Raw genomic sequence first — 15050 nt, forward strand, 5'->3', positions numbered from 1 at the left:
TGGCTCGTAGGCTAGACCACCATTGTCTGGCGGACTTTTGAAAGTGCATAGCTACATGGCATAGCTTAGAGGACTCCGTGAAGCCCTCATCTCCAAACGCCGCATTGAATTGTTGGATAAAGGCCAAGACTTTGTCCGTAGCACCAAAGGTACCATCATATGTAAGGAAAGAGATGCCCTTCCCTCCCTCTTTGAATTTCTTCAACTTGGACGACCTCTTCCATGCGGCATAGGATTTCCTATGACCTCTTCTTTTTGATGGTTCAAAGGTTGCACCATCACTTTCTTCAGAAGGTGAAGAATTTGAAGAAGGTGGAGAAGAAGGTGACCTCTTTCTCGCCTTTTTCTTGTCTTGATCTTTGTCGTCTTCACCATAGCTTTCATAAGAGGAAGAGGATGAAGAAGATGGAGAAGAGGGTGTCCTCTTTCTCGCCTTTTTCTTCTCTTGATTTTTATCATCCCTCTTTGAATTATGGCGTGGAGAAGAGTGTGATGGTCTTCTCCGCTTTTGTGGTGATGGAGAGCGTTTAGACCGCCGTCTTCGTGGAGCCATCTCCGCCGAGGTGGCAGGAGACTCGCTTCTTTCTCGTTCCTTTGGTGGAGGCTCTTGAGTTCTCCTTTGGGAAGGAGATGCATCATCAAGAAGTAAATTCTTGAGCCCTTCATATGGATTCTCTTCTTCTTCCCGAATCGGAGAGAGACCTCCTTTGGTAGTCTCACAAGGAGGCTTCCTAGGTGTTCTCTCGTCATGGTGATGAGCTTGGAGAATCTTGTGAGCACGGAGCTGCCGTTGCACTTCACTTTGGAGAGATGGATTGCCCATGGCTTGTTGAAGCCTAGAAACAAGATAGTTAACAAGCATTGAAGCATTATTAGTAGCTTGTTCATGAGCAAAATCAAAGTTATCAACATTAATTTCACTCTCTTTACTATTGTCATCCATTCTAACAACTTTTAGGTGTAAACTTTTTAGGTGTACTTTGGCACTTCAAGCCCTAGTTGCTACTCCTCTTTACCCCTTTATAAAAAGCACTCAAGCTACTGTACCCGCGGCTCGAATACCATTAATTGCAAGGAATAGAAGAGAGGGTCTTTCGACACCAAAACAGCACCGGCTCTTGTCAAGCTTCTAATAGCTCAATAGTGGTTAAGCCGTAGGCAAGCCCCGTAGGACTCCACTATTAAGACCATAGCTCTCGACGGTGATTCCCCGTTAACTGCACGAAGGCAAGCGCACTGCAAGGCTGAAAAATCCCTATTCTACTTACTCACAGGCAATTAATAATACCAACCATTTGTAGCTAGCTTGAGGACCTACCTTCTTGAGCAAGAAAAGAGAAACCTTGAGCTCTGATACCGATATTACATTTAATGGCCTAATAACTTATGTGTAGCGGAAATTAGCATGAACATAGTGGGCATTTCATTAGAATAGATTCCTAATGAGAATTACAAGAGTGCTTGGATGGAGAGAGCAACAAAAATCATAACACCTAGTTAGATAGCATCGACAATACTTTCAAAAGAGAGAGAAATTAAGCTATTGACAACAATTGAGGACCAAATTTTCATGGAGCCGGTCCCCCCTCCAAAAGGCTTTGCATTATGGTTTCTCCCATCAAGAGAGACATTGTACAATACAATTCTTTGTGTTCCTTCAAGACTAGCTAGTGCAATGAAGATGGAAACTTCATGCACTAAGCAAAACACTTAACAAACACAACTTGAATTATCCCCGTTCTCAGACCCAAGACCTCACACACCTTCAAAGATGGTGAGAGCTAGCAGGGTATGAGAGTAGATTGAGAAAAAGAAGGAGTATCTTATGAGAAAGATGTACATCTCCTCACATAATCACTCATATTAGCATAGCTTAGCTTAGTAATTAGCTTGGTAAAGGAGATGAGCATGCATTGAAGCTTGGCTCTTGGTTGGATTTGCATCCACATGCCAAGAGAGTGTTGATGTAGGCTTCTATCTCACAAGTTTGGAGTAGGTGATGAGTTCTCCATTAAAGCTTGGGAAGAGATAGTCTTCTCTTTATTCACACATGAGCTTTTGTGAGTGTGTGTGTGATAATGCCTTGCAAAAATCAGCCCCCTCTCTCTCTTGGGCGAGCCCTCTTGCTCATTGCTCTTGCTGAAGCCTCATTGGCCCTCCCCAAGTCAAGCCAATTACAATTAAGCAGCATAAGCGATAGCCTTCTAACATGTGTCCCCCTTTCCCCTTTTGTGAGAGCTTTAGGCAATTAAATAATTAAACTAAACTCTCATTGGACCCCTTTGCCTCCTGGCCAATAGGAATCAGGCAAGCCATGGGGCTCCTGAATGCTCTTTGGACCCCTTGGGAGACTGCCCAATAGTCTTCTAGGAGACTTAATTCTCATTGGTTTCTTTTATTAAATGTTTTTAAATTAATTAAACTAGATTTACTCTAGCTTAATTCTCATTGGTCCACTTCAAGGGTCATCCAATAGAAATTGGGCACACCTTGTGGGCATCTGGCCTAGGGAGTTGACATGTGTCCCTCATTCCCTTTGTGTAAAGGGAGCCTGTGTGTGTGTGTGGCTTTCTCTCTCATCCCCTACCTTTAGGGCTCGCCTCCTCCCATGTAGGGATGTGCAAAGACTTTTAGGGCACACACAAAGCATCCAATTTTCCCTAGGGTTGACCTTTGGACACAACCTTTGAATTTTGGAACCTTAGCATTTTGGAAGTCTTAATGGGCTGAACCTTAGGGTCTTTTTAGCCCATTGTTGCACATGGCTCTTTTGCAGATGGCCCCCCCTTTGGATCCCTATTTTCCCTCCTTTGGATCCCTACTGTGGCCGGTCTGCTAGCTTAACCAATATTCTAGCTTTTTCTCCCCTGGCCTTCCCCACATTAAATGATCAGTTTAATATGAGAAAATCATTTAGGAGAATTAGATATTGATTATTATAACATCATGTGATCCTACTTAAGCCCTACGAAGGAGAGCCACCAAGAGAACCAATTATTGAAGACCCATTAAAAATGAAAGACCAAGAAGAGGTGCTACAACCCAAAGCTATCCTTTGGCATGAAGACAAGGCACTACGACATGGTAAGATTATCCAATGGTATGTTATTAAGTTAAAAAATATCCTTTTGAAGATGCTAGATGGATGCAAGGAATACAACTTAAGGATAGTATGAACCTTCTCAATGCTTACAATGCTCCACTAGAGTAAGAAGATGTAAATGCTTTCTAAATGAACAATGTTTTTTACTTAAAAGACTAATCCTTTTTTGTGCACAAACTTAAATAGTATGCATGCTTAGAATCATGTTTGTGATGACAACGTCACTCAAACACCAAGTAGAATTTGTCACTCTAATTTGGGAGTATGATATGGACTAAAAAGCAGACATGCTTGCGGCAGATACGTCTCCCAAGCACCAAATGGACTAGTCATCCATTTTGGAATGATATTGTAGGGTGAAAGGGATTCTATACCCGCTAATAAACATAGACTAATGACTAAGACTTTATCTCTTCACCTTATAGTCAAGGACGACTATATTTCAAGAGAGAGGTAATGTTATAAAATCTAATACCTAACCAACCCAAATGATTTTCCCACATTGAACTGATCATTTAATGTGGGGGAATAAATGAGAACAAGGGTTAGAATATAGACATGTTCTTATGGATCTATCTCAACATGGGGCCAAGGTTAAAGAGGTTCAAATGAGAGATGGTGTATTAAAGAGCAATGCTATCTAGTGGAGCTTAAAGACCTTAGGGTTATCTTCATTAAAGACCTTCAAAAGTTAGTGTTAAAAGTCCTTTGACCTTAGGTAAGCTAGGATTGACCTTGAGGTGGGAATCCTACCCAAGCATGAGGTGCTTGTTGGTTTGCTAAGTGTTTGTGGGAACCTTGCCCAAATCTTGAGGTGATTTTTATGCTTAGAATTACTAAAGTTCTTGAAGTGTTAAATTCAAAGATAAACTTTCAAGAGGCATCAACATTTGCATGCTTGATTGACTAAGTGCTTAAAGTATTCAATTCAAACCAGATGACTTAAATATCATAAAAGACACATGCTTGATTGACAAGTGCTTGAAGTATTCAATTCAAACCAAATGACTTAAGAATACTAAAATACGCATGTTCAAAACATTCTCCACATGTGGCCCTCATGATGTGCTTGATTCCTATTGGATAGGATTTAAAGGGGTCAATGAGAATTTAAATGCATAAAAATAAATAATTAAGTTCTTTCTCTCAAAGAGAAAAAAGAGGACACATAAGACCATATTAGGTAAAGTGGGAAAATCCCAATTCCCAGGTTGGACAACTTTCAATATATCATGTACAAAATATAGAGATTTTGTCAAAAGTTTGAGTTTTCTTAAGGTCTCATTCCACTTTATGCACATACAATACACAATGAAAACAACTAAAATACCATGGTTTCAATCAATTGGATTATTAGGAGACGAGTATATTGCATCCATTATCATTGTCTATGTTCTACTGTCCTACCTACAACTTATCTCAACATGGAGAGCTTGGTTTCTAGGTCCACCACTTGTCCAAGTTAATGTAAAAGTGACTCAAGGTTCACAACTTGTGAAAGCAAGGATCCATTGAGGAATACAATCCACTTGGCTATTTTTCCTTAATTTATTGCATATGACATTCAAGCAAGGTCCACTTCTAATCTATAGCTTCTTAATTTGAGGCATGGGGCATACACAAAATATGTAGCATATGCTCTATTGCCTCATAGGAAGGTTGGTTTCAAGGTGCACTTATCCAGGCTAGCCTATCTTGAAGAAATTATGAAGCTTGCTTCTCTCCTTGTTTCAATGGAGACTAGCTTGGACAAGTGGTGGACCTTTGTTTCTCTCTATGTTTCAATAGAGTTATCTTGGACAAGTGGTGATCTTGGAACAAAACCCCCATGTAAAACATATCATGGGTATTCCAAGTGATTAGAAAGATTACCATTAAGATATAACCTTATAGGTTGGACAACTAGAGCTTGGCTTGGAGAAATGGTGGACCTTTGATTCTCTCCATGTTTCAATGGAGCCTATCTGGGAGAAATGGTGGAGCTTGCTTCTGTCCATGTTTCAATGGAGCCTAACTTGAAAAATTGGTGGACCTTTGCTTCTCTCTATGTTTCAATAGAGTTAGCTTACACGTGGTGGATCTTCAAACTAAACCAACTACTATCAATGTTTCCTAGCTTGGACAAGTGGTGGAGTGTTTCTCTACTCCATGTTTCAATGGAGCTTAGCTTGGACAAGTGTTGGACCTTAAAACAAAAACCCCATGTACAACATAGCATGGATTTTCTAGATTTCAATGGAGTCTAGCTTTAACAAATGGTGGAGCTTGCCTTCATCCATGTTTCAATGAAACTAGCTTGGACAAGTGGTGGACCTTGTAACAAACCCCCCCATGTACAACATATCATTGGTTTTCTAAGTGATGGGAAGGAATACCATTCAAGATATAAACTTATAGCTTGGATAAGTAGTTGACTTTAAAACCAAATTCATCATAATACAATGAAATACAGGTCAACCAATTCCTAAATCATGAGACCAAACCTCCCATGCTATTAGAGATAATATATTGGATAAGTGGTGGACCTTCTATTATTTTCCCATGCCTAGTTTAGACAACCGGTACACTTTGCAGCTATAAAGATTGGACGAGTGGTGGAGCCTTGTTTCTATCCATGTTTTAATGGATCCTAGCTTGGACAAGTGGTGGACCTTGGAAAAAAGCTTCCATGTACAACATATATGAGGTTTTCCATGTTTTAATGGAACCTATCTTGGACAAATGGTGAAGCTTGCTTCTCTCCATGTTGATTTTGGAACTACCTTAGACAAGTGGTGGAGCTTTGCTTTTCTACTCTTCATAATACAATGAAGTATAGGTTGGTTACATGGTGAATCTTAAGGCCAAACCTCCCATTTTACTAGAGATGATAGGTTGGACAAGTGGATCAACCTTCTATCATTTCTCCATGACCATATTGGACAATTAGTAGACCTACCATATCTCTATGTTGTCTAGAGATGAGCTTGGACAAGTGATGGACCCTGCTTCTCTCTTCCCTTGGTTTACTAGTTTGAAGACTCAGTATATATACTTTCTTAGATCTAGCTTGAACAAGTGGTGGACCTTGTATCCACAATCTTAATTCATTACAAAAAAGTATATGAAAAAATAACATAGGAATCTTGGTTTGAAGGTCAAGCAATTAGGTTCCAAATGCACATAATAATATATTTTCCACCCATAAGAAAAGAAAGTTAAATATGTTATTACCAAATTGACAAAGGTAACGTCCAAGAATTCTAGCTTTGCATCTTGTCATATCTAAATCTTCATCAAGGCGACATGAATGTATACATCAACTTTCAAGCCATTCAAGAATACATGCACTTAGATTCCATAGTTTTGTTTTCAAAGTCTTTTAGGTTCTAAAACTCTTTCACATAAAGTATGTAATGACAAAATTCTTGAAGCAAACATTTGTGCCCAAAAAAAATATCCCTCTCACATATTTAAAGTCCATGAGTTCTCTGATCCACACTTACAAGTTTTATTTTGACATCAAACATCAATTCTCTCATAGTTACAAATGAATGCAACCTCGATATGAATTGACAAAAAATGAATTTCTTTTACTATATGACCCAACATAGGCCCCAATCAAATAAAAAATGAGTCCCCAAAAATTTGGGTGCACTGTAGCAATACATCAGAGTCCCCTTACAATAGGATGCACTCCAATAGTACATTGAAGTCCCCTTAGAGTAGGGTGCACTCCATTCAAGTGTTCATAAAATTGACACACCTTTGATTTTTTTTAAAAAAAGACTATATCAAACTATACAAATGTTGAAAGATACACACTAGAATAAAAAAAGCATCTTATGGCCATATTTATTCAATGCTTTCGTGTTGACAAGTACACACCAAGGACATAATTTGTCTCTGAATCACTATATTGATTTACAATTGTGTTGTATGTATAGACTCTCTTATCTCTTGCATACAACCATCCTACCAACCATGGAATTATGGTTCTCTGCAAGAAGTTTTGAAGTTGCTCGGAAGTTTGCCTCCACATCTTTGGAAATATAAGATATGTCCCTGGCATGTTCCACATCACCCTATATGGAGTGTCATAAAAAATTAAGGTATTGTTTGCATCCAAATCCTCAAATATCTTCCAAATATCACTCAAATTTTTGTGATAAACCCTTGTAAATCCTAACATGATATTTGGATTTTGGCAATTTTTGTTACTCATAAACACCTTGAACTTGGTACACTGCTCAGGAAAACATTTTTGTGTGATGTGTTGCACCCTTGCTAAGTTATACAGACTTCATATCCATAGCTTAAAGTATTCAACACAAAAATCCAAAAAACTTTGTGCGTCTAGTCGCACCACATGATAAACTTCATCTTTATCCTCCACAAGTCGCATGTGTTGAGCCCAAGATGGCATAGAATCTCCATGTTTCATTTCAAGTTTCTTGAGAAGTAACCCCTCTAGATCCAAGATAAGTACTCTTTTGATGTCCTTGAAAGCAAGTGGTAGGTGATAAGGAGGTGATTCATTCCTTGGACAAGGTCTTGGAGGAGGTTGGATGGGTAATTCAATAGTTTTCTTCAATTTATGCCAGCATATAGCCAATCCATTTTTCTGTAATTATTCTGAAATTAAAGAACAGGAACACTTAATGCAAACACAACAGTAGACATGAGTTTTACATTGTCTACCCTAAGGTTTTATTAGATACCAAAATCCATCTATGATCTACTCATTAATAGAAAGAAAGTCAAATTAAAACCTTGACTCTTTTTTATGCTACTCTCTCTCTTCGTCTCAATACCATGGAGTTCAACTAGACTCAAGTCAACTAATAACTACTACTTGGTGTTAAAGGTATGCTTGAAGTGCATAAGGTTTAACCAATGCTCTAGTATAGAATGGGTATTTAGGTCTCAAGGTATACCACTTATCCAAGCAAAGATCCACTTAGATATGGAAACCCAATTTTTCTTAATATAATGATATAGAGTGGACAAGTGGTGAATCCTGAGACCAAACCACTCATGCTACTAGGGATAATAGGTTGGACAAGTGGTGGACCTTGAATGTAAACCCCCCATGTACAAAGTATCAGGGGTTTTGGGTATTTCAATGGACTCTAGCATCTTGGAGACATGGTGGATCTTACTTCTCTCCATGTTTCAATGGAGTCTATCTTGGATAAATGGTGGAGCATCGTTCTCTCCATGTTTCAATGGAGCCTAGCTTGGACAAGTGGTGGACGTTTTTTTCTCTCTATGTTTGAACAGATTTAGCTTGGACAAGTGGTGGACTTGGAACAAAATCCCCATGTAAAACATATCATGGACATTACAAGTGGTGAGAAAAAATACCATTCAATATATAACCTTATAGGTTGGACAAGTGGTGGACCTTAACACCCAATTATTATTAATATAATGACATAGAGTGGACAAGTGGTGGATTTTGCGACCAAACCTACTAGGAAAAGTAGGTTGGACAAGTGGTGGACCTTGAATGCAAACCCCCCATGTACAAAATATCACTCATGCCACTAGAAATAATTTGGTATTAAGGTCCATGTTTCAATGGAGCCTAGCTTGGACAAGTGGTGGACCTTTGTTTCTCTCTATGTTTTAATAGAATTAGCTTGGATAAGTGGTGAACCTTGGAACAAAACCCCCATGTAAAGCATGTCATGGGCATTACAAGTGGTGAGAAAAAATACCATTCAAGGTATAACCTTATAGGCTGGACAAGTGGTGGACCTTAGCACCCAATTCCTCTTATTATAATGACATAGAGTGCAAAAGTGGTGAATCGTGAGACCAAACCTACTAGGGATAATAGGTTGGACAAATGGTTGACCTTGAATGTAAATCCCCCATGTACAAAATATCATGGGTTTTGCGTATTTCAATGGAGCCTAGCATCTTGGAGACATGGTGGAACTTACTTCTCTCCATGTTTTAATGGAGCCTATCTAGGACAAATGGTGGAGGTTCCTTCTCTCCATGTTTCAATGGAGCCTAGCTTGGACAAGGCGTGGACCTTTGTTTCTCTCTATGTTTGAATATGGTTAGCTTGGACAAGTGGTGGATCTTGGAATGAAACTCCCATGTAGAACATATCATGGGCATTTCAAGTGGCAAGAAAGGATACCATTTAAGATATAACCTTATAGGTTGGACAAGTGGTGGACCTTAACACATTGTTCTTCTTAATATAATGACATAGAGTATACAAGTGGTGAATCTTGAAACCAAACCACTCATGCTACTAGGGATAATTGGCTAAACAAGTGGTGGGCCTTGAAATAAAACCCCCTAGAGTGTTTCAATGGAGCCTAGCTTGGAAACATGGTAAAGCTTGCTTCTCTCTATGTTTCAATGCATCCTATCTTGGATAAATGGTGGAGCATCATTCTCTCCATGTTTCAATGGAGCCTAGCTTGGACAAATGGTGGACCTTTGTTTCTCTCTATGTTTGAATAGAGTTATCTTGGAAAAGTGGTGGACCTTGGAACAAAACCCCCATGTAAAACATATCATGAGCATTACAAGTGGTGAGAAAAAATACCATTCAATATATAACCTTATAGGTTGGACAAGTGGTGGACCTTAACACCCAATTATTCTTAATATAATGACATAGAGTGGATAAGTGGTGAACTTGGGACCAAACCTACTAGGGAAAATAGGTTGGACAAGTGGTGGACCTTGAATGTAAACCCCCCATGTACAAAATATCACTCATGCTACTAGAAATAATTTTGTATTAAGGTCCATATTTCAATGCAGCCTAGCTTGGAAAAGTGGTGGACCTTTGTTTCTCTCTATGTTTCAATAGATTTAGCTTGGACAAGTGGTGGACCTTGGAACAAATCCCCATGTAAATCATGTCATGGGCATTACAAGTGGTGAGAAGAAATACCATTCAAGCTATAACATTATAGGTTGGACAAGTGGTGGACCTTAACACCCAATTCCTCTTAATATAATGACATAGAGTGGACAAGTGGTGAATCATGAGACCAAACCTACTAGGGATAATAGTTTGGACAAGTGGTGAACCTTAAATGTAAACCCCCCATGTACAAAATATTATGGGTATTGGGTATTTCAATGGAGCCTAGCAACTTGCAGACATGGTGGAGCATATTTTTCTCCATGTTTCAATGGAGCCTATCTAGGAGAAACAGTGGAGGTTCCTTCTCTCCATGTTTCAATGAGCCTAGCTTGGACAAGTGGTGGACCTTTCTTTCTCTATATGTTTTAATAGAGTTAGCTTGCACAAGTGGTGGACCTTGGAATGAAACCCCCATGTAAAACATATCATGGGCATTTCAAGTGGTGAGAAAGGATACCATTTAAAATATAACCTTATAGGTTGGACAAGCGGTGGACCTTAACACATGGTTCTTCTTAATATAAATACATAGAGTGTACAAGTGGTGAATCTTGAGACCAAACCACTCGTGCTACTAGGGATAATAGGTTGGACAAGTGGTGGAACTTGAATGTAAACCCCTCATGTACAAAATTATGGGTTTAGGGTATTTCAATGGAGCCTAGCTTGGAGACATGGTGGAGATTGCTTCTCTCAATGTTTCAATGGAACCTATCTTGGAGAAATGGTGGAGCATCCTTCTCTCCATGTTTCAATGGAGCCTATCTTGGACAAGTGGTGGACCTTTGCTTCTCTCTATGTTTCAATAGAGTTAGCTTGGACAAGTGGTGGGTCTTGGAACAAAACCCCTTTGTAAAACATAGCATGGACATTACAAGTGATGAGGAAAAATATCATTCAAGATATAACCTTATAGGTTGGAAAAGTGGTGATGGACCTTGACAAGTGGTGAAGGATACCATTTAAGATATACCCTTATAGGTTGGACAAGTGGTGGACCTTAACACCCAGTTATTCTTAATATAATTACATAGAGTGGATAAGTGGTGAATCTTAAGACCAAACCACTCATGCTACTAGGTATAATACGTTAGAGAAGTGGTAGACCTTGAATGTAAACACCCCATGTACAAAATATCATGGTTTTAGGGTGTTTCAATGGAGCCTAGCATCTTGGAGACATGGTAGATCTTGATTCTTTCCATATTTGAATGGCACCTATCTTGGAAAAATGATGGAGGTTACTTCTCTCCATGCTTCAACGGAGCCTAGCTTTGACAAGTGGTGAACCTTTGCTTCTCTCTATGTTTGAATAGAGTTAGCTTGGACAAGTGGTGTACCTTTGCTTCTCTCTATGTTTGAATAGAGTTAGCTTGGACAAGTTGTGGACCTTGGAATGAAACCCCCATGTAAAACATATCATGGGCATTTCAAGTGGTAAGAAAGGATACCATTTAAGATATAACCTTATAGGTTGGACAAGTGGTGGACCTTAATACATAGTTCTTCTTAATATAATGATATAGAGTGTACACGTGGTGTATCTTGAGACCAAACCACTCGTGCTACTAGGGATAATAGGTTAGACAAGTTGTGGGCCTTGAAATAAAACCCCCCATGTACAAAATAAAATGGGTTTAGGGTATTTAAATGGATCCTAGCTTGGAGACATGGTGGAGCTTGCTTCTCTCCATGTTTCAATGAAGCCTATCTTGGAGAAATGGTAGAGCATCCTTCTCTCCATGTTTCAATATAGCCTAGCTTGGACAAGTGGTGGACCTTTGGTTCTCTCTATGTTTCAATAGAGTTAGCTTGGACAAGTGGCGGACATTAAAACAAAACTCCCATGTAAAACATATCATGGGTAGTTCAAGTTGTGAGAAAAAAAACCATTTAAAATATAACCTTATAGGTTGGACAAGTGGTGGACCTTAACACCCAATCCTTTTATACACATGACATAGAGTGGACAAGTGGTGAATCTTGAGACCAAAACCTATCAAGCTACTAGGGATACTAGGTTGGACAAGTGGTGGATCCTGAATGTACATCCCTATGTACAAAATATCATGGGTTTAGGGTGTTTCAATGGAGTCTAGCATATTGGAGACATGGTGGAGCTTGCTTCGCTCCATGTTTCAAGTGGTGGACCTTCAATTATTTTCCCATACCTAGTTTAGACAACCATACACTTTGCAACTCTAAAGGTTGGACGAGTGGTGGAGCTTTGTTTATTTCCATTTTTAATGGATCCTAGCTTGGACAAGTGGTGGACCTTGGAAAAAAGTCCCCCCTGTACAACAAGCTGAGTTTTTTCATGTTTTAATGGAAGAGAGATTCGACAAATGGTGGAGCTTGCTTATCTCCATGTGGATTTTAGAACTAGCTTGGACAAGTGGTGGAGCTTTGCTTTTTACTCTTCATAATACAATGATGTATAGGTTGGTTACATGGTGAATCTTAAGGCCAAACCTCCCATCTTACTAGAGATGATAGGTTGGACAAGTGGTCAACCTTCTATCATTTCTCCATGCCTATAATTAGACAATTAGTAGAACTAGCATCTTTCTATGTTGTCTAGAGCTGAGCTTGGACAAGTAGTGGACCTTGCTACTCTCTTCCCTTGGTTTATTAGTTTGAAGACTCATTATATATACTTGCTTAGATCTATATAATTACTCATTAGTTAGGTTACAAGTAGGTATGTAATTTGTTAGCCTCAAGGGACTTTGAATATTGAATAGTAAGAAAGTCAAGTGCTGGTTTGAAGATCTTTTGCTTATCTAAACTAGACTCTAACTCAATAATAAGTTTCTTAAGTTCCACGAATTGTCCTATCTAGGCTCCAAAAGAGTCTTAATTGTTTGTGCTAGATTCTAACTTCCTTGATGGGGTAGAATCCTAGAAAAATGAGGCACTATAAGTTTTACCTTAGCTCAAATGGATTTTCACTTAAACTAGACTGCAATTTGGCACTCTAGTATCTTTGTCTCGATGGAGTTTAACACTAGATACATAGTAGTGATATTTAAGCTTCATGTCTCTTCACTTGATCGAGATATGAGACCATACTTTCAAGGTCACCACTTGTCTTACCTAAAGACCAATGTGAGACATGGGCAAGAAAGCCATCCGATATTGTTTTAAGGACTATTACATAGACAATCAATAACTTAAGTAAAGCAAAAAGTACTTGGATCTTTCACAATTAATAACTTAAGTAAAGCCAAAAAGACTTGGATCTTTGACAGTTTTTTTCAAACTAAAAAAGCACAATCTCATGCTAACAAAACTATAAATCACAATTGAAAGTTTTGAACAAGAAAAAGATCAGCAATCTTAATAAGAAGGATACTTTTCATTTCATTTGATGATTACAAACTAAAAGAAAGTCTCTCAAGAAATTGATAAACAAAAAATGTAGGTGACTGCTTCATTATTTTGAGCAAAAATATCAAAATCTCTATTGATTGAGCTCCATCTAGTAGTATCCTTTGTAAGATCCTGCAGAAGGAATAAAAAGAAAGATTTGTTAGATACCATGCACATGAGTGTTCAAGCATGTGTATCAAGAATATATGACATGTCACTAGTACCTTAGGGTTGCTTTCTATCCAGCCTTAGAAGATTGTTCTCAGCTTTCACCTTATTTATATAAGCTTTGCTGTGGTTGCCTTCAAAACTCCTTTTGTGTTACAACCCAATTGCCTAGCTAAAGTGGTCAATTGTGACGCCTTCATGCTTTCAATGGGTGTACGCTCCTTTGCCAAGATCTCTTGTATTTGGGCTCTTCTCATTTCATTGCGGTGGCTTGTGTCACTTGCATCTTCAATGATAGTTTCATCTCTGTCACCTTTTGCAGGTGGTATTCTTCTTGTAAAGAACACCTTAGCTGACCAAACATCATTTTTTTGCTTCCAATACTCCATGATTTGTTTGTATTCACTATCATTTGTCACTATAGGTTGTCCATAACGATTAGAAGCAATTAAATCACGCACATCCCTTCTCTCATCAAGCTGAATCAAGTATGGCAGTAGCTCCTCCAAGAGCATATTGTCAACCATCTTCTCAGCATCAAATTGTGGTGGAAAAATGCAATTGTTTGCTGGTGAAATACATCCCTTGTAAGGAGAGTCATCAATAAGCACTGTTCTTTGTGGATCACATTCAAACCCCATGGCATTTTGGCTAGAGGCTTGAACATTGCCTCAACGTTTGGATTGTCGGGTCTAAACAATTTTTGAGTTTGAGCGGTGTAGCAAACATCTTGCGACCAAATTGCAAAGAAAGGCAATGTATCCTCAGCTAAGTTGTTTAGTGCTGCAAGGATTTGATACACATTATTCCTAGTAGCTGTCGACCAAATTGCAACATTAAACCTCTGTAAAATAGTCTTCAAGAATTGGATGCAACCTGGCCTGAGTATAATATATCTTTTGAATCCATTTGCACTGAGTTGTGGTGTGAGGATGGTTGAGGGAACGTTTCAACAATAGACCATTTAAATCCAATATAATTGTAAGCATGGATTTCTCAACATCTACGCTACATGACGTAGTACCAATTGGCAATAGCTCGTGAGTGGACTTTTCAGTCTCTTTTGATGTATGTTGCATTTTTGAAGCATCGATTTCTTGGTTCTCATTATTGGAAGCTTGCTCAAGTTGCACAACACTAGACTCTAGTATAGAAATATCATCCATCTTGGGCACTTTAGAAACCATAGAATCTATGGATTCTATAGTTGTTGACTGAACCATAGGAGCATTATCCATCCCAGTTTGTGAATCTAAGAAAACACACACACAAATGGTATCTCAAAACCACTAGAATTTTATTCACCATATTTATATGTAGAACTCCTAGTAAGAAATTTATTTAAGGTAAAGTCGTTGTTAGAATCCTTGCAACCATTTTCAGCATTCGTACACCAAACACCACTTGTCTAAAATACAATCTACTAACTCAACATTTTCCATCCTACACTTTATTAAAGATGAGTACTTAAAGTGAAAACTAAAAGCCACCCTTGTTGAGGAAACATGGATACAAGGTCCACCA

At 38.6% G+C, this 15050-nt stretch overlaps 1 pseudogene; it reads right to left on the bottom strand.

Moving 5' to 3' along the window:
* Window positions 1-6941: 6941 nt before the first annotated feature.
* On the bottom strand, window positions 6942-7526 carry LOC147443574 (uncharacterized; annotated as a pseudogene).
* Between the last annotated feature and the right edge of the window lie 7524 nt (window positions 7527-15050).

The sequence above is a fragment of the Adiantum capillus-veneris genome, chromosome 13 (genome assembly GCF_014529385.1).
Source record: "Adiantum capillus-veneris isolate H3 chromosome 13, ASM1452938v2, whole genome shotgun sequence".
Classification (NCBI taxonomy): Eukaryota; Viridiplantae; Streptophyta; class Polypodiopsida; order Polypodiales; family Pteridaceae; genus Adiantum; species Adiantum capillus-veneris.